We start from the raw sequence: 21158 nt of genomic DNA, 5'->3' as shown, positions 1-21158 counted from the left end.
GACATGCTTCTAAGACTTGGTTAAAATTTTCTGACTCATTAACTCAAGAACTTGAAATGAAAATGTTCCTCTACCTAACTCTCAGAGACAAGGGTGTCATTGAAACCCGTTCTTAATGTCTGATATGCTGGGTGTGCTCCGTTCCTCAAATGATCTCAGTATATTTTGCCCTCTCCTAAAACAATCACCCAGTGTGCAACTTATAAGGGGTAAGCTAAAGAGAAGGTGGAAACTTAAAGACACTTCTAATACTTTTGCGGAAAGTACTGTTTCAACTAAACAGTCAACGTATCCTTGCTTCTAAGAAAAATAGTGAACCAACATCAGGCCAGATGTGGCAGCTCTCCTATGAGAGGGGCTGGAAAATACCATGCTGACACCATCTCTTTCCATTCACTTATGACAGTATATGTATCTGAACTGGCAGAAGGTGGTGGATTATGCACTTAAGGCCCCATTTGAAGGAAGATATCTCAAACTATTTTATCAGGGTCCTATTAACCGTAAAGGATACTTTTTCATTACTTACACTTTTCTTGGGAGGATAGGATAGCAGTGCCCTTGGAAACTGTACCCAATTTTTTCTGGTATGTAAAAAAAACACCAAAAAACTAAATCTATGCCTATCAAGTGGGGATAGGTTGAACTAAATGTGATATGTGGATATAATGGAATATTATTGGACCATAAACTGAAAAACCAACAAATATGAGGAGTTCAGAGAAATATGGAAAGATTTGCATGAACTTAGAACCTGTAATGTAAGTAAAAACAGGAGAACAGCAGAATGCTATGGGAAAAGATCTGGATGTGAAGTCAGAGAACCTGAGTTCAAATCTGCTCTCTGCCCCTTATTCTCTAGGTCACATTTCACAAGTCACTTCAACCAACCTGGGTCTCAGTTTCCTTAACTTAAAAAATGAAGGAGTTGGGTTGGATGGCCTCTGAGGTTTCTTTTGGCCCCAAGGATCCAACGTACACAACAAACCACAATAACACAAATGAAACCATTGCAAGGAAGAAACACTTTGAGCAATAGTTATAATGAATCTTGGCCCAGGAGAATAAAGGATGAAACAGACCTCCCTTCTTTTTACAGAAGGGGGGGGGGGCTATAGGTAAAAAATGTTGCCTATCCAGTTAGTATGTTTATCTTAATTTTTTTTTTGTTCCCAAAAAAGACTCATAGGAGATGAATGGGAGGATTTCCAGAAATTATCTTACGTACATTTATATATGCAAAAAGAATGTTAAGTGATTTGCCCAAGGTCACAAGTGTCTAAGGCAGGAATCAAATTCAAGTCTTGCTAACTCCAGGTCAAGCACTCTAGCCACCATTTCTTTATAATGATAATTAGCCTTTATATAGTGCTTTACAATTATTTTCTCAATCAATCTTTACATAACCCTGTGAGGTATGATTAATGCTTACTGGGGGACCTGAGAGAAATCACTGAACCTCTCTGGGCCTCAGTTCCCTAATCTATAAAATGTGGATATTAATACCATCTACCTCACGGGTTTATATAAAGATCAAATGAGAAAATGTTTGTAAAACTCAAAGCACTATATAAAGGCCAGTTATAATTATAATTATTCCTATAATTATTGATACCTCCAAAAGCAGCCAGTGCTACAAATCAGGGTTTGATTTATTGTTACGTTGATTGTCTAGATATATGAAAATGATGGTGACAATGTTAATAAAGAAGAGTAAATTTAAAAGTATATTGTGCAAATGACTAATATGGAAATGTTTTACATGATTGCACATGATTGCTTGCCATCACAGGGAGGGGAAGGAAAAGGGAGGGAGGGATAAAACATGGAACTCAAAGCTTAAAAAAAAGTTAAAAATTGTTTTTACATGTAATTGGCAAAAATAAAATAGTAAAGAAAAAAGAATATTATGCAAAAAAATAGACTTAAAAAGTGTTTCATGCATACATTTTCATGGGAAGGGTCAGTTATAAACCATTTACTTGCATACCCCTGTCTAAACCCTAGTTCAAAGGCTTCCTCTTCTGAGATTCCTCCTATTCCAAAAGGCCCTTCTTTCAATGCAGTCCACAAAAAAGCCTGGGTTTGCACTCTTTTCATGGACATATAGAATCGTTTCTTTTAAGCTAGAAGGGATAGAAAAGGCCAATTGGTCCAACATCCTGATTTTATAGATGAGAAAACTGAGACCCAGGAATATTAGGTGATTTGCCCAAGGAGGTAAGTAGGAAAGCTGGGATTCACACAATGAACCTCTGCCCCAAAATCCAACATCCTCTTCGCTCTTCCTCTCATTTATATATAATTTTGTATTCTGAATATTTCTGTATGAGTTACATATTCTCCATCTGGACAGTGAACTCCACGATTACAAGGATTTCATGTTTATATAATTGTTTTAATCAACCCCAGCACCTAGCACAGTACTCTGTACTTAATAAATGTTTGAATTGAATTAAGATTCTAACCTCTGCTGGAAAATACCCAGGAGCTCCAAAATCTTCATGAAACCAGCTATGAAAACTCTTCTAAAATATTCTGAGATTAACTCTTTGCATCTCTAACATTAAGAAATCCACAAGGCAGCTTTTCAGAGACCATCTGGGATTTGGGGGCCAATGAAAATGGTGAGAGCTAGTGAGTGAAATGAAGGCCCTCTTTGAATTAATAAAAAGCAATGAATGAGTATTTCTTGAACATCTAGCAAGCATGGTGCTGGACACTATGGAGAATAAAAAAAAATCCACATGAAACATGATCTCTGCCTTTAAGGAGGTGGCAGTGGGGAATGGTTAACCCTTAAAAGGACCTTTTCATCTGGTTGGAAAGACAAGCATGATAACAATACAAGACATCAGGAGTTTAGAAGGGAAAGTTTTGCCTGAGATAGCTAGGAAAAAGTTTCACAAAAGAGATAGAATGTGAGCTGAGCTTTGAAGGGTGGATAAAATTCAACTAGATACAAGGCAGCTACTCATGGCAAAATGAATAGAGTGTTGGAAATGGATTCAGGAAGACCTGAACTTGAGTTCTGTCACAGATATGGCAAATCACCCAGTCTTACTTTTCTCATCTGTAAAATGAGGAATCATAAAAATAACAGCATCTCCTTCCCAGGGCTGTGGTGAGAATTAAAGGAGATAAAATATTCAAAATAGGCAAAAGCCCTATATAAATGCTAGCTATTATTATTAAAAGAAAAGGACAATGAAGGGCATTCCTGGTTTAAAATCAAGGATATTAAAGTTATGCTTTGAGATCAAGTTGGCTGGAGTGTAGTGTTTGAGCCAGAGAGGCTGGAAAAAGGAAGTGACATTAGAAAATTAGATTGGGATCAGAGTGAAATGGGACTTGAATAACAGGCAAAGAGTTTGGATTTTATCATAGAGGTAAGAGGGAGCTATAGAATGTTTTTGAGCAGGGTAGGGACACAAGAAGATAAAATTGAGAAAGCATTTATTTGTAAAGTGCTTGCTATGTGCCAAGTACTGTGCTAAGCTGGACTAGACTACGAGGCTAGTGGGAAACTAGACCTAAAGTAGGAGGGGACCTCTGAGGTCATTCGGTCAAGTTCTGAGGCCCTGGAAGGTGGGAGGGTGCCTTATCCAAGGTCATACAAGCTTAGTAAACTTCAGAGACAGGATTTAAACCCAGGGGTCCCAAGACAGGGTGACTCTGCTGTCAGTGGGTAACATGGTTTAGAGCAGACATTTTAACCTTCTTTGTGGCCTGGACCCTTTTCACAGTCTCATGAAGCCTATGAGCCTGTCTTGGGAACAGCATTTTTAAATGATAAAATACAAAGGAAATCAATTATATAGAAATACAATTCTCAAAATATTTTTTGAAAAAAGTTCACAGACCCGGGTTTAAGAACCTCTGGTTTAGGTGAAGGAGTCATTTGATGCAGGCAGACCAGTTTGGATGCTAATGCAATAAGTCATGGCTTGAGGTAATAAGAGTCTGATCTATAAATAAAAAGAAAGTGGCCATAAACACATGGTAAGGGCAGGTAAGAGAAGGAATAGAAATATACTTTTATTTTTGTGAGAGCAGAAGGAGAAAGGGAGGGAGGGAAGGAGGGGGGAAGAGAGGGAGAGAGAAAGAGAAGACAAAGACAGAAAGAGACAGACAGACAAGAGAGAGATCCCTTCAGTACATTGGTTGTGCTATGTAGCGGCAGACAGAGAACAGGGAAAAAAAATTAAATTGTCCATTTAATGAATGGAAATGTATGATTTAATGCCTAGAGGTTAATTTGGGTGAGTGAGCCTGCAGGCTAATCTTACAGGTGCTGATATTTGTCTTTGTGCATCATTTTGACTCTAGGTAACAGATGGTGGCAGTGAATGGCAAAAGCACTGAAGCAAGGAGGGGGGAAAGGAAAGCTGAAATCAGTTAAAGGGGAACACCCTAGATTCGGAAAACTCTGGAGCAAGCTTTTCTCTTCTGACCCAGTTGGTTCTTTGTGCCCCACCCCAGCTAACACTTACCTGAAATAACTGTAATGTGCTGGATTCCTTATAGAGACCTAGAATGCTGAGAGGGAATTTCACTTTGTGTCTTCAAGTCAAGAGAAGGCTGACTGCAAATTAACACAGAATGTATAAATAGAGATGTTTTTCCCTCAGGAAAATATCTCTCCTTCAGAAGGACTGAGAACTTGGCAAGAAATCACACTATTGGCAAAGCCTGTGGAATTTCATTTTGCTATTAATGATAATAAAAATAACTAATAATAATAATGAGGACCAGACCTGAGCTTTCATTTGGTATAGGGAATTCCCAGGTAAGAAAACTTTCTCCATCAGTGCAGATTAGCACCTTCTTTGCGATTTGTAGTCCTAAGAGAATTGCCCAGAGCACAGAAATTTTAAGTGATTTGCCTAGGGTCATATAGAAATATATTGGGGTGGGGGGAAGGGACTACAACCCAGATCTTGCTGGCTTTAGCGTCAGCTAACCAACCACTATGCCATAAGCAGCTTCAATTATAATAATAATAGCTAATATTTAGATAATACTTTAAAGTTTATAAAGTGCTTTATATATTATTTCATCTAATTATGAGTTTTTAGTTGACTCTCCAACTATTCCACTGTTATTGTTGAGTCATTTTCAGTCATGTTGGAATCTTTTCGACCCTGTTTGGGGTTTTCTTGGCAAAGACACTAGAGTGGTTTGCCATTTCCTTCTCCAGCTCATTTTACAGATGAAGAAACTGAGGCAAACAGAGTGAAGTGACTTGCCCAGGGTCACCCAGCTTGTGTCTAAGGCCAGATTTGAACTCAGGAAGATAAGTCTTCCTGACTCTATCCTGGCACTCTATCCACTATGCCACTTAGCTGCCTCTAGGGATAGATATACATGTGTGTATGTGTGTGTGTGTGTGTATATGTATGTATATATACATATATATGTGTGTGTGTATGTAAATATATGTGTATATGTATATACACATATGTATAAATACATATGTACATATGTATGTTTATGTGTGTACCTATACATACATAGGCAAAGAGATCCATAACAGATAGATGTAAATATAGATATAGACCTGTCATGGATTCCCTTGGCATTTGGAAGAAATAAAAACCTATGGATTCATCAGAACAACATTTTTTAAATAATTGTGAGAAATGTCCGGAAAAAAGTTGGTTAGAGATGTAATTTTTTATTTCTATCCAACTTCACAGACCATCTGAAATCAACGACTCTTAGGTCAAGAAACCCTGGCATTGAGTGACAACTCATTCATTCAATAAATATGTATTTAGTGTTCACTAGAGGCATAATGGTATAGTAATAACATTAATAATAGTCGTGGAGGCTAGGTTTTAATTCCAGTTTCAAAACTTAATAGCTGTGTAATTAAAAATAAGTTATATAAAGTCTCTAAACTTGTTTTTTCACCTGTAAAATGGCACTTGCACTATTTACCTCACTCGGATGTTATAAAGAAATCATCCCGTAAACCTTAAAATGTTTAAGTTTCAGACTATTTATTAAGAGCAATGTATTGTCCCACCTTAAGTGCTACATAACTCCATATTCCCTTCTCCCGCCATGATTCAACTTGCCTTAATCTTTCTCCACTAGGATTCAATACATCTCTGCCTCAAGTCTCTCCTTTCCAATCAACCCACCGTACAACTACCAACGTGACATTCCCAAACATAAATCCAGGGGAAAAAATGAGGCTGGCCATTTTATTTATTCCTCTACTCAAGAAGCTACAGTAGTTCCCTATAACCCTTGGGATAAAATATAAACTTCTCTCTTTAGGAATGAAAGATCTTCATAATCTTCTAAACCACCATTGCAGACTTATTACACATTATTGCTCTTCATACAGGCTTAGATCCAGTCATGACACTGTTCGTCACAACTCCGCACTCCATCCCCATGTCTTTTGTCCTTCCTGCTTGGAATGTACTCCCCTCCCCACCTCCGTGAGAATCCCTTCCTTCAAAACTCAGCTCAAATGCCATCCACTACACGAAGCCTTTCCTGATCTCTTCTCCTCCCCAGATGTGTCTCTGCACACATTACCTTGTATTTATTTTGTATTTACTTACATGTGCACATAGAATATAAATTCATTGAGGTTAGAGGCTGTCTCACTTTTGAATGTGTAGTCCCTGCACTTAGCATAGCGCCCACCACACAGTGGATACTAAATAAATGGTTGATGATTGAATGCTAGACAAATCAAGAGTTAAAGGACAAGCATTACTGATTTATCAGAGCTGAAAGGTCAGAGAAAAAAATAGCACAAGGCATTTTTTTCCTCTCTTAATTGACCAGATGCTTTTGACCATGGCTGTCTTAAGACCATAAGCTCCCCAGCTGCAGTCGCAAACCTGATTACCCCCCACCCCCCAAATTAGTGACAGTCAGAAAGCAGTCTCTGTAACTGGGAGGGCAGAGCTGTAAATTATAAATTCCCATTTATAAATGTCTTTTGAAATTATCTTAAATAAAATGACGTGGAAAGAAAGCAGCCCCCAAAAGGGTAGTTTAAAAAAACCCCACTGAGGGTTTTCACCCTAATCACCAGGGTAATTATAAGCTGCTCCCCATTTATTTTTCCTTCTTGATCCTCCCACTCTGAAGACTGGGAAATTTTTCACCAGGAAAAGCAAATATAAAGGAGAGACTGTCGTTCTTTTGAGCAGCCACGGAGAGGACATTTCCATTCTGTTAACCTCAAGTCAAATATGGGGTGGGGAGGGGGTGTTGAGGAGAGAAGAGAAATCACAGTGGGAAACCTCTGATTCCCTTTCATTTTTCAAAAACCAAATGAGCTTGCCAGGGAAAAGGCAGAGGCGGGAAAAAAGGAGGGGGAATGGGAGGAAGGAGAAGAGAGAGGAAAAATAACCTCAGTCATATGAAAGCACACCATTTCCTTAGGAGACAGAGTTTCCTTTGACATTCTTGCCAGAAGGAGAATAAGTCTGGGAGGAAAAACAAAGTCTGTGTGCCTTCCTTAGAAAGATCAATTACGGAAACGATCAATTAGGTTGTCCTCCATTCTGGGAATAACATCTCCATTATATATATATATAGCATTAAGGTTTTCAAAGCAGTTTATGTACCTCAGCTCAATTTGATCCTTACAATCCTGTGAGAAAGGTGGTATTATTAACATCATTTTACAGACGAGGGGAACCGAGGCTTAGAAATGTTACATGACTTGCCCAGAGTCATACAAAATGTCTGAGATGCGATTTACTTGGTGTTCCTATCTCTGTCATCGGGGATCCTGGATGCAGAGGTACTGACTGGGTCTGAGTTCAAATGTGACCTCAGACAACTAATAGCTGTGTGACCCTGGAGAAGTCACTTATAACCTCTGCCTCACTTTTCCTCACCTGTAAAATGGGAACAGCACTTACCACCCAGGATTATTATGAAGCTCAAATAAAATCATTTGTGAAGCATCTTGTAAGCCTTAAATGGTATTTATTATTATTATTATTATTATTATTAATTTTTATCTTACAGATAGCTCAACGGGGTCTTAAGAGATCATCTGGTCTAGCACCTCCATTTTACAGAAATGTAAACTGAAGCTCTAAGGATTTAATTGAGTTGCCTGCAGTCACAGACCTCACTGAGCAACAATTTCAGGATCAGAACCTGTCTCCTGACTTGAAGCAGCTGAATGACCCTGAGCACCTATCTGTAATCTACTTGGACCTCAGATAATAGATTTTAGAGCTCAGATACAAGGGTGGGGAACCTGAAGCCTCGAGGCCACATGCAGTCTTCTAGGTCCTTGAGTGTGGCCTTTTGACTGAACCCAATTTTACAGAACAAATCCTTTTATTAAGGGGATTTGTTCTGTGCTGTTTGGATTCAGTTGCACTTGAGGCCCTAGAGGACCACATGTGGCCTTGAGACTACAGGTTCCCCACCCTAGAGCCTTAGAAGGTACCTTAGAAGGCATCTAGTCCCCAAAGTGTGGTACAGGGACCTCTGAGGGAATCTGAGACCCTTTCCTTGATATCAGAAGTATTTTCATAATACTGACATTTTTATTTCCAATACGGTAAATATTGACACATCTAACTCACATAACTAAAAGCACTTGGGGGTTAGAGGGGGAGAGGGTTCAATAATTTTTAAGAGTGCAGTGGGGTCCTGAACCAAAAAGTTTGAGAACTGTTGATCTAATCCAATCGATCACCACAATCACTTATTAACCACTTACTATGTCAACCATATTGCTTGTACAAAGACAGAAGTGGAATAGTCATAAGATCATACATTTGGGACTAGAAAAAAAAAATCTTAGAAACCATGAAGTACAACCCAGAAACTGAAGTGCAGAGAAGTTAGAACTTACCCAGAGTCAAACAGCTGATAAGTGTCTGCAGTGGGATTTGAACCAGGTCTTCCAGACTGAAAGACCAATGTCCTATACATTATACTAGTTGTGGTACGCTCATACAGAAACTGAGGCCACTAAACCATATGTCAGAATCCCTAAGGGCCGTACAATGACTTAGAAAACTACATATCAACATTATCCATGTTCTGTTGTATTTTTATGGCCTGTGGCCATGTATATAATACCTCTGCAGGTCCCTGCTTTTAATCTTAAATTCTAATGGTGGACACGAATACATACACAAGACTATACAAAACCCACATGAGGTCACAGATAGAAAGAAGAGGAAGGCACTAAAGGCTAAAGGTAGGAGGAACTTGAGAGCTGAGTCTTGAAACCCTGATTTTAGTTGGATTTAGCCAAGTTCCTCCCTCCACATAAGGCTTTTCAAGTCACTCCATCTGTAAGTGTCTTTTTCTACGAACAGGAGTGTGGTGATAAATGTTTAACAACCATCTTTCTGAATATATATATATGTGTGTGTGTGTGTGTGTGTGTGTATGCATACGCACATATGTATGCATATATGTGTATGTATAATTTGCGACCAACTTTTGTTTAATCTATAATATTAACATTTTCTCCTTCATTTACTTAAGTCTCAAGACAATCACTGAAATAATAAATAGCCCTGATTTGTAGCATTTGCTGATTTCTAAAGTATAAATGCCCACACTGAAATTTTAACAACCAGTTCTCTATACAGCAGGCTCTAGCACAAAGTTACATAGCATCTGTTTTAGATGTATTTTGTATGTGTATGTGCATGTCTGTGTATGTACATGTATGTAGGTACAAGTCTCCCACATTAGAAAGTAAGCTCTGTGACCCCAGGGATTGTTTGGTTCCTGTCGTTGCAATGCCAGCTGCTAGCACAGTGCGTGGTACATAGTAGGTGATTTATTAGTATTTGAATGATGGATTGATTGATTGTGCTCCAAGATTTCTTAGGTCTTTTCCAGCTCTCAGACCTATGATTCAACAAGAATTTGTTGAATATTTATTCAGTAGAGCTTGACAAGGGTTATTAAAGACACAAAAGCAGTACAAGACCTAGAGAATTTGCTATTTGCTATAATAGGGAGATAAAGCATGCAAATATGAAGTCAAAGATAACAATGGGGAAAGGGGCAAAATTGTGAAATCTGTCTGCTCTGTACCCAGCCTCCCTATATTTCCCCATTTCCCAGTCCCAAATTGTAGTCTCCTGCTTTCTTCAACTTGCCCCTACCAAAATAGAACAGAAGCGGAGATTAAAAATTTACACTCGTGACCTGATTGATTACATTGGATTTAAGTGTATGACTTCAACCAGCATTGACTACTCATTGTCCCTAATTTTAGAATGAAGGTCTTTGTCCAGATGACAGTAGCAAGCAGGTGGGAAGAGATTTGGGAGGGTTCCAGGAGACCTTGAAATTATAGACCTGTAGTTCTTTCTTCTAGAGCCCTAAAGACAAGCATCTGGGAAAGACAAATCCATCTGGGGTGATGGGAGGCTTTTTCCCAGGAAGCTTCTGAGTCACTCATTACTGACAACTCTGACACTGACCCTTTCCTGCCCAATAAAGGTTTATTTATTTAACAAACTCGTATTAAGTGACTATCATGTGCTTATAGAGCTCTGTCTTAGGTCCTGAGGACAAAAAAAAAAATGACAAAAATGAAAGACAATCCCTGCCCTCAAGAAGCTATCATTCTACTGGATACGTACAACATGTACATTGATAATTCTGTACCAAGATAAGTAGAGAAGGAAGAGAGCCCTACCAAGGCATCACAGAGGAGGTGATTTTAATAGGTAAAGTGCAGGACAGCAGGACAGTCAGTCAAGAAGCATTTATTAAGTGCTTATTGTGTGCTAGGCTCTGTACTACATGCTGGGGATACAGAGAATGACCAAAAAAGCAGCCTCTGCTCTCAGAGAGCTCACATTCTAATGCAGAAAACAACATGCAAGCAATTATGTATATACAAAGAATATACAGTGTAAATGGGAGGTCTTCTCAGAGGAAAGACCTCCTACAGAAAGCGGGATTTCAGATAAGTCTTGAAAGAAGCCAAAAGGCGGCAGTGAGAATGGAAAGGAAAAAAATTCCAGGCATTACCATTGAAAAGGCACAGAAAAGAGGGGGTTAAGCACCTACTATGTGCCAGACACTTGAGGTAGGTGCTATTATTATCCCGATTTAACAGTTGAGGAAACTGAGATTAAGTGACTTGCCCAGGGTCACACAGGTAAGTAAGCATGTGAGGCTGAATTCGAACTCAAGTCTTCCTGACTCCAGGACCACAACTCTATGAGAGTACCACCAGCTGCCTCTAAGAAGCAATGTCTTCGTTTGCCCCTAGACCTTTACCACCTCCTGGCTCTGACATTTAATAGCTCTGTGACCTCAGGCAAATCCCTTCACCTCTGAGGGCCTAATTTTCCTTATCTGTGAAGTGTACAGGTTGAACTGAATGACCTCTAGCATCAGTTCTAGTTCTAAATCTGTGATTCTATGAATGTAAGAGCCCTCTTTGATGCTAACCGTCTTCTATCATAGATGTGAATATCATTTCAGGAATGAAAAATAAAATATATCTTGTTTCAGAATCTAAAAAGATCCACTGAAACAATTTAATAATAATAACTAACATATAAATGGAACTTTAAGGGTTCTACCATATTTCTTCTGTCACACAAATATGGTCCTGATACCTAAACCAGAAAGACTAATATCCCTTATGAATATTGATGCAAAAATTTAAATAGAATATTACCAAGTAGACCACTGTAGTATACAGCAATATATTGCAAAATATTATATATATTTTATCTCATTTAAAATATGGACTTTGGACTCAAGTAAACATAATATCTATTTTTAGTACCAAAATGAGAAATTGGCACATCTTTTATTTGCCTTTTTTAAATCTTTCACACAATTCAAGCCTATTTTCCATTTCGGTTAAATTCAAACAATCTTCATTATAGAGTGACACAAAGGACCAAACCTGCCCTCAGGATGCTTACTTACTTATGCACTTACTTATGCTGATCTAAGCAGCCACTGAAGTAGTTGACTAAGAAAGTTGTTGATGTAGAAAGTGACCTAACCCATTTGGCTCTTTTGTTTTTCTATTGTTCGATATACTAGTTTATCTTTATTAAGAGCTGAGGTTCTGGGTGGGAGGGAGAGTTAAGAAAATGGCTAAAAACAAAAGGCAACAACAACAAAAAAAAAGAAGCTGTTGTTGGATGGAATTTTCCCTGTAAACAGAAATATTAAGGTAATCTTAAAAAATAAAAGGAGTTGTAAACCAGATAAATGAATATGTTAATTGTCCTTTCCAGCAGCTGGGTGGTGCAGTGATGAATAAAAGCACCTGGCCTGGAGTCAGGATAACCCATGTTCAAATCTGACCCTGAACAAGTCACTAAAACCTATTTGCCTCAGTTTCCTCACCTGCAAAATATGCTGGAGAAGGAAAATGGCAAATCATTCCAGTATCTTTGCCAAGAAACCCCAAATGGGGTCATGAAGAGTCTGAAATGACTAAACAATAATTGTTCTTTCCAGGTGACTTTAGGCTCTATTCTGTGATATGAGTAAAAGAGAAGATAGCCTGGGATTTCATTAATCGCATAGAAAAAAGATCTTTATTGCACAGAAATACAAAATATTACAGTACTGATAGAGCCCTAAGAGTTCGGTTACTCCAACATAGGATAAAATACAAATTACAAGAATCTACTTAAATTTTACCTTCTGCAGATCTTTCCAAGCCCCCCCACCCACTCAACTCCACCTCAACTGCCAGTGCCTTCCACTGAGATTACCTTCCCTCTATTCTGCATATATTTTGTGTGTTTCTAATTACTTTGATGTTGTTCCTTGGTGGCAGGGACCATTTTTGTTTGTTTGTTTTGGTTTTGGCTTGTTTTTACCTTTTTTTGTATGCCCAGTATTTAGTGCAATTCCTTGCACAGAATTTAATAATGCATTTAATAAATACTTGATGACTGAGTCCTCTGTATTTGGCTTTTACAACTCATCCCAACGTGACTTCCAATCAACCTTTTCAGCCTCTATGGTCTAGCCAAACTGGCCTCCTCGTTGTTCCTCATACAAGACACTCCCCTCTCCCCTCACTGTTCCTTTGCACTGGCTCTTTCTCCCGCCTGGAATCCATTTCCTGCTCACCTCTACCTGGTAGAATCCCTCAGTCCCTTCAAGATTCAGCTCAGACATCACCTTCAACATGAATCTTTCCCTGATCCCCGCAACTCTCTTTCCCCCAACCCCTCTTGTACTTATTTCATATTTATTCTATATATACTTAGATGTATACATGTTATCTTTCCTAGAATGAGATATTTTTATCTCTTTATCCCCATTTCCCAGTACGGGGTCTTATAGCTGTATTGTTAATGTATTTTTGCTTAATTTAAAGATCTTTCCCATCCATTAATAGGCTCTTTTGACCTGCTTAAGTCACATGGAAGCCTAAGCCACATGCGGTAGGAGGAGCTTGCTGAATGGGCAGAGCAGGAAAGGTGAAGTAGAACTGAGAGGAAGTGAGGTCAGAGCAGTTAGAGCAGTGGGAGAGAGAGGAAGCAGGCAAGCCGCTAGGATTGTGAGTGTTTGTGGGAAGGCTTTGGGATGGAGTTGCTCCCTGTAGTGATGATGTGTATTAACTTCTTTGCTGCCATGATGGATGTGGTTTACTGGTGTTGGGATTTGGCTTTCTGGTGTGTGAATAAATGTTTTGCTTCTGTCTTCTGTATGGAGAGTCTTTTATATTTTGCAATTCAGAACTATGCTGGCATATTCATAGTAATAGCAACCACTGTGAATATTGCCTTGGCGACACAATAGGTGCTTGATGAATATTTTTGAATAATTCCCCTCTCCAGTGTCCCCAATCAGAAGTCAACTGCCATCTGCTTGAAGCCAAAGGAAGCCTATAATGGGGAGAGTGCTGGCTTTGGAGTTAAGGGGACTTTTGTCTCATTCTTGGCTTTGTCATTTACTACTTGTATGGTCTTGGACATTTACTTAATTTCTCTGGGCTGGACTAGCTGACTTGCAAGATTTCTTCCAACACTAAATCTATGATCTCCTGAAACAGCCTAATTTGGACAACTCTAATTATTAGGAAGTTTTCCTTTCACTGAGCCAAAATCTTCCTTTCTATCAGTAAAATATTTACATTAATGCACTATATGAATTTCTATTATTGGTGTTACTGTTACTGTTAACATAAAAATCAATAAATTATTGTTGATGTTAAAACATATTAATAGCTATTGTTAATAATATAAAAATGTTGTTATAATAATGTGACCACCTATGTCACTTCGGGCAAGTCACCTCTCTGAGCCTCAGTTTTCTCATCTGTAAAACGAAATAGACAGCCTCTAAAGTCCCTTCTATCCTTGAAGGCCAACCAGAGTAAACCTAATTCATTTTCAATGTCACAGCTCTTTAAATACTTAGACATTTTTATTCTCTTTAATTCACTTCTTCTTTATGCTAAAGATTTCTAATTTCTTTTATCTATAGAGTGTGGTCTCTAGTCCCCTCACCACCCTGGCAGCTCTCCTCTGTATATACTCCAGTTCATCAATGTTCTTTCTAAATTATGATGTGAGAAATGAACATGATACTCAATCTCCCTCCACTCTCCAATGTCCTATGACAGAGTACAGTGGGACTATCACCTCCCTCATTCTGGGCACAGTTTCTTTTTTTTTTAAATAGATTTCTATTGATATCTTTTGTTTGTCCATTGCCTAGAATTCCACCCATTATTCTTCATTATCCTCTCTCCCAGAGGTTCACCCATTGTAACAAAGATTTAAAAGAAAAAGGGGAGAGAGAGAGAGAGGAAGAAAGGAAGGAAGGAAGGAAGGAAGGAAGAAAGGAAGGAAGGAAAAGAAAGAGTTTAGTAAAACTAACAATACAGTGAAAAAGAAAAGCTTTTATGTTTTTTGGCATGTTCTATACCCATGGACCTTACAGCCAAAGGAGAAAGAAGGATATCTTATCTCTTTTTTGGGGACCAAGCTCAATCTTTATAACTTTGAGACATTCATTTTCAATTATTTCCTTGTTGTTATTCTTTCTTTTTATAGAAAACAGCAAAAAAAAAAAAAAACTTGACCACAAAAAGCTACTATAGTGGCAGGGAAGACCAAGACAAACTCAGAAGAAAACAACAATGTGAAACCAGCTACCAAAAAAAAAAAACCTCAAAGAAAATGCTAATTGGACCCAAACCCAACAAGAGTTTTTAGAAAATTTAAGAGATGAGTAGTAGAAAAAATGGGGAAAAGAAATGAGAGTAATGCAAAAAAAATCATGAAAAGGGAATTGATGGCTTGTTAAAAGAGGCCCCCCAAAATATTGAAGAAAATAACACCTTAATAACAGAATTGGCCACATGGTAAAAGAAGCACACACAAAAAAAATTACTGAAGAAAAGATCTCCTTAAAAAGCAGAACTGGCCAAGTGGAAAAAGAAGTACAAAAATCTCCCTGAAGAAAATAATTCCTTAAAAATTAGAATTGGACAAATGGAAATTAATGACTCCATAAGACACCAAGAAACAATAAAACAAAGTCAAAAGAATGAAGAAAATTAAAGAAAATGTGAAACATCTCATTGGAAAAACAACTGACCTGGAAAATAGATTGAGGTGAGATAACTTAAGAAATATTGAACTACCTGGAAGCCATGATCAAAGAAAGAACATAGACATCATATTTCAAGAAATTATCCAAGAAAACTAACCTGGTATCTTAGATCCAATGAAGTAATATAAAAAAATTTTACATCGAGTTTCTCTGATAAAGGTCTCATTCCTCAAATATATAGGGAACTGAGTCAAATTTATTAAAAAAAAAAAACAAAAACAAGCCATTCTCCAATTGATAAGATCAAAGGATATAAACAGCATTCAGAAGAAGAAATCAAAGCTAGCTATAGTTATATGAAAAATGCTGCAAATCACTATTGATTAGAGAAATGCAAATTAAAACAACTCAGGTACTACCTCACACCTGTCAAAAATGATAAATGCTACAGAGGATGAGGGGAAAATAGGTACAGCAATGAACTGTTGGTAGAGTTGTGAAATGGTCCAACCATTCTGGAGAACAATTTGGAAGGTTCAATGGGCTATAAAATTGTGTGTACCTTTTGACCCAGCAATACCACTAATGAGTCTGTGTCCCAAAGAGATGAACAAAAATATTTATAGCAGTTCTTTTTGTGGTGTCAAAGAATTGGAAATCAAGGGGTTGCTCATAAATTGGGGAATGGCTGACTAAGTTGTGACATATGATTGTGATGGAGTACTATTGTGCTAGAAGAAATTATAAGGGGGATGGCTTCCAAAAACATAGGGTTATTATTTGGAAGTGACCTACCTTAAATTCTATTACTAGCTGTCAATAAACTATTGTGGTTCCCCTCTTCTTTGCTGAAGCACCCGTGGGCATATTTTAAAGTAGGTACACTGAACCAGTGAATTGGACCACCAGTCTTTGAAGCTTGCATGCTTGATTTATTGCCTTTATAATCCCCCTCTCCCTCAGCTCTCTGTTTTCATCATTATGCAACTGGAAAGTCTGGGAGTGGAGAACTGAGCATACTTCCTATACATTTCTTCCCAACCTCTCATTAGACTGATTCAGCCGTTCACTTTGTTTAGTTGGGGGTGGTCCAATAAGCCCACAGGGATTCAGCCTTCTGTGTTCCAAAATATTTCCAGTGCTCCTCCTTAAATATAGCTCAAGGATTAACAAGCCCTCAGTCAAATGTTCCCCGGTGTTACTTAAAAACACAACTCTGGGCTATTCTGTCAATCAAATACAAGACTGTCTTACTCTTCATTTAAAATAACAGTCATAATTACAAGGAGATAGTCAATTTCTTGATTCCAATTCCAGGAACTTATTCTTTCTCCTAGCTATAGATTTTCCTGTCAGGCTTCTGTTCTCCTCATTTTAAGATCCTGGATCTCAGCCTCAAATTTAGAAAAGAAATACTCAATCCCCAATTCTTCAGTGTCTATTGCCATCTCTAGTGACTTATTTTCTATTATCTTAACCTGGGGAGTGTGAACTTTTAAATATTTTGTGTGTGCGTGTGTGTATACACACAAACATATACACATATATGTATATATTTGTACACATATATGAATTAATAAACAAGAAATAAATTACATAAGCTTCAAAGACTAGTGGTCCAATTCAGCCAATTGAGCCAGTGGGCTCAGTGCACCTGCTCCAAAATATGCTCACATGTGCTTCAGCAAAAAAAGAAAGCATGATTCGATCGATAAAGATATACACACATACACATATATGTATGCATGTATATATGTGTATACGTGCCTATATCTATACACATATAAACAAATTTTATACACAGACACACACATACATATGGTTTCCTTTGTAATCCTATGTATTTTAATATAAATTTATTTCCTTTGTAAATTTATAGATTTTATTTTATGCATTTAAAAATATTATTCTGAGAAAGGGTCCTTAGATTTTGCCAGACTGCCAAAGAGATCCATGGTACACACAAAAAAGACTCAGCACCCTCAAACTAGAGAGAGGATCATGGGATCTTAGAATTAGACCTTGAAGAGACCTCAGAGACTGTCTAGTCCAGGATTTCTTAATTTAGGATCTGGGAACTTCTTTTTAAAAATAGTTTGATAACTGTATTTCAATATTTGAGTTTCTTTGCAAATCCTGTATATTTTATTTCAGTATTTAAGGCGTTATTCTGAGAAGGGGCCCATAAGGTGCACCAGACTGCCAAAGGTGTCCATGAATTAAAAGAGGTGTAACACACAAAAAAAGAACCTTTGGACTAGAACATGGAGATTGTTGGTGTCATTTGTCATCTTGATCTTGGTCTGCTCCTCTCTCAGCACTGCTATTTCTGGAATCTCAGTCATCTCAAGCCATGTGCCTGGCCATGACAGAAGGTGCCTTCAAGATAGCCAAGTGGACACCCACATAGACAAGTCTGCTCAGGTGCTCAGGCCAAGGGCCAGGAAAAAAAAATATACACACACACACACACACACACACAATGTGATTTATAGCACTGCTAACTGTTGTCATGCAATGAATAATCATTAATAATTATTATACGCATGTTCCACTCAGCTCCAGATTTATATGAATTACTGAGTTTAAAATGAGATACATTCAGAGGTGTGCTGGTAAATATTTAACAATTGGCTGGTGGGGGAAGAATGTTGGTAGGACATACTTTTAAGCTTCATCTGCACTACTAACATTTTCTTCATCACTTTCTTAAATTTAGAAAACCAACAAAACAAGAAATCAAGCCCTGATTTATAACAGTTGCTGATTTCCAAGGTGTAAGTCCCCCCACCTGGAATTTAACAATGGGCTAGAGCCTATTCAAGCTGGCTGCAATACATCCCTGCATATATTGGATAATAAGTGCACCTCACGTGGCTCAAACCCCATCCCAACTCCACTGGGAACCTTTGAGATGAGTTGAATTCAGTTTGCATAAAGCTAGCAATGTAGGCAAGAACCATGAACTTTCAAAGTAAAACCTTTAATTGGGAACAAAAATACCAATAAAGTAATAGGGAAAACAATAAAGACATGGGATTAGGAGATGAGACTCAAGATAGCATAGAAACTTTGCAAACTTTAATGTATTATATAAATATAAGCCATTACCATTATCTTATCACCAAGCAAAATACTGCCGGAAATGGACTACTTTCAAACTTAACTCCCCCAAATGAGGAAAGTCCTCTGTTTCTGTCTTTATCTCAGTCTTTGTCTCTCTGTGCCTCTTCTCTCTGTGTCTCTTATTGTTTCTGTCTCTCTCTGCCTCAACTCCCTCCGAATTTCTGTCTTTGTATGTCTCCATCTCTGTCTCTCTGCCTCATCTCTCTCTGTTGCTCTATATGTCTATCTCTGTCTCTTTCTCTTCAGAATGGGTATAAGCCTTTAGTGCTGTGTTCATTACTCTTAGACTGTGTTTGCAGGCATTAACCTACTCTCACGTACTGCCTTGCTTTTGGCTGCCATCTGTCCTTGTTCTCTGTGGTCTGGATAACTCCAGAGGACACTGCAGCTGCCTTCCCTTCTCTAGGAGGCTTCTCCTTTTCCTCTGAATTCTCTGTAGCTCACTGACACCATCATCCTATGATATATGCTTACAGTCTTATGGGAATGGAAGTCATAGGTACTTCAATCAGCCCTGTTCTTGAGACCCAGAGCCTCCCTCAGTCATGGCCCTATTATACCACGGAAAAGATGGAATTAGACGAAGATGTTTACAAACTGAGATGTCATCAAACCTAGTCAACACAGTAGGTAGATGTAGACTGTAGTACATTGCCAAAAATGCCTGAAACAGAAGTGGTGGAAAAGGAATTATTAAAGATATGGATGACCAGAACAGAGAATTGGACCAATAATGTGCTTACCTTTATGTATTTATTTATTGATTCATAAGGTTATCATTTCTCAGTTTTACAAAAATTGCTGACTCAATTTGTCTTTACAGCACAATCATTTCAGGAAAACTAAAACAATTAGCACAGTGCCTGGCACATAGTAGGCACTTAATAAATGCTTATTTCCTTCCTAACAAGCTGTTCACTGTCTGGCAGCTCATTTGGTGGGATCATGGTTTATAGTTGTACTCCCAGCCTCTTCTAAATGTTTTTTTTTCCTTCCCTTTTCTCTCTCTGCATTTACTTAGTCATGGCGATGTGATATGCATCCTGTGTTTGGCAAGCTATTTGTTCACAGAGACTTTACATAGCTTGCATTCCTTTGGCACCTAACTGACCTAATTCAAAGAGAGGCACATACTGCCTTCACGCTTGAATCAGAATAATTCTGAAACAGAATAATTCTGTTATAGTCGAATTTAGCAATGGAAGGTAAGTTTCCTTGTAGCCAATTTCACTGTTTTTATAATTTCTCTCTCATTGTGCTGCTCTCGCAATAGCTTAGATGGTTTCAGATTTACCTCTAATAAGAAAATATGCATAAAGATAAAAAGAAGAATACAGAAGAATAAAAATAATACAGGATGTCCAGCAAGTCTGAATGCAATCTTAAACTATTAAAGTGCATTCGTATCAAACTCTAAAGCCATTTTATCACATTGAAAGCTTAAAACTGCACTTAGATTCTTAAGACACTTTGTGTGTGTATATATATATGCATAGAAAAATAATATATGAACATAAAAGAATAAAAATCACATGTGAATACGTATAAAATATCTATGTACATATATAAAATAAACATACATATGTGAATAAAAGGATATGCATACATATATAGAATAAGAATTTTAAGACTGTACATATATAAAAATACATAAAATAAAAAGACCTCTATATATGCTATATAAATATATAAAAGGAATATATACAAATATGTGCATGTGTGTGTATAGGTGTGTATGTGTATATTCTTAATATATAATATAATGTAACATAACATTATAATATTATATTTTTGTGTATGTGTATTTTTTTTCCTTAGTCCAGGGCTACGATTTGGGCATACTTTGAAGAGTTCACCACTATCAATGGTTCACCACCAAAAGACCCTTGTTTTTAAAAAGATGCTGCTGGCCTTCCATTCCATTCCTTATAAAGTCATATTTCCTGCTCTAAGATAAACACCAATGTCATGCTTATGTTTTTCCTGATCTATGATACCATTATTCCACATACACATATACACACTTACACACATATACACACTTACACACACACACACACAAATAAGTCTTTTTGATGCACAGAAACTATTTCATAGGATGATCTAAAAAGGACATTTGGACAGTGTTCTGATGCTAATGAGCTGATGGTCATACAATATTCTCTGGAAAGTTTGACTGACGCATGGACTGATCACTGACACAGCTAAATACTTTTCTCCCTGGCTAAAGTTATCGTATTCTGCAAGTCCACTTTTCTAGCAGAACTAGAACTGACCAATGTCATAAATCCATTAACCAGAATGTTCCATTAATCAAAATGCCTTCATTAAAAAGAATGGTTAATTAATTCTTTTTTTTGGTTGTTAGGGTTTACTAAGAACCCTTTTTGTTTTAATACTTGGTAAGAGATTTCTAAAGTGTATTAGTCTTAAGGACTCAGATTATTAATTAAATTAATTAAATGTACTAACTGGTCTTGATTCCAGTGGACTAATGATGAAACACA

This window comes from Trichosurus vulpecula, chromosome 5 (genome assembly GCF_011100635.1).
Source record: "Trichosurus vulpecula isolate mTriVul1 chromosome 5, mTriVul1.pri, whole genome shotgun sequence".
Classification (NCBI taxonomy): domain Eukaryota; kingdom Metazoa; phylum Chordata; class Mammalia; order Diprotodontia; family Phalangeridae; genus Trichosurus; species Trichosurus vulpecula.
This window is presented reverse-complemented; position numbering follows the sequence as displayed.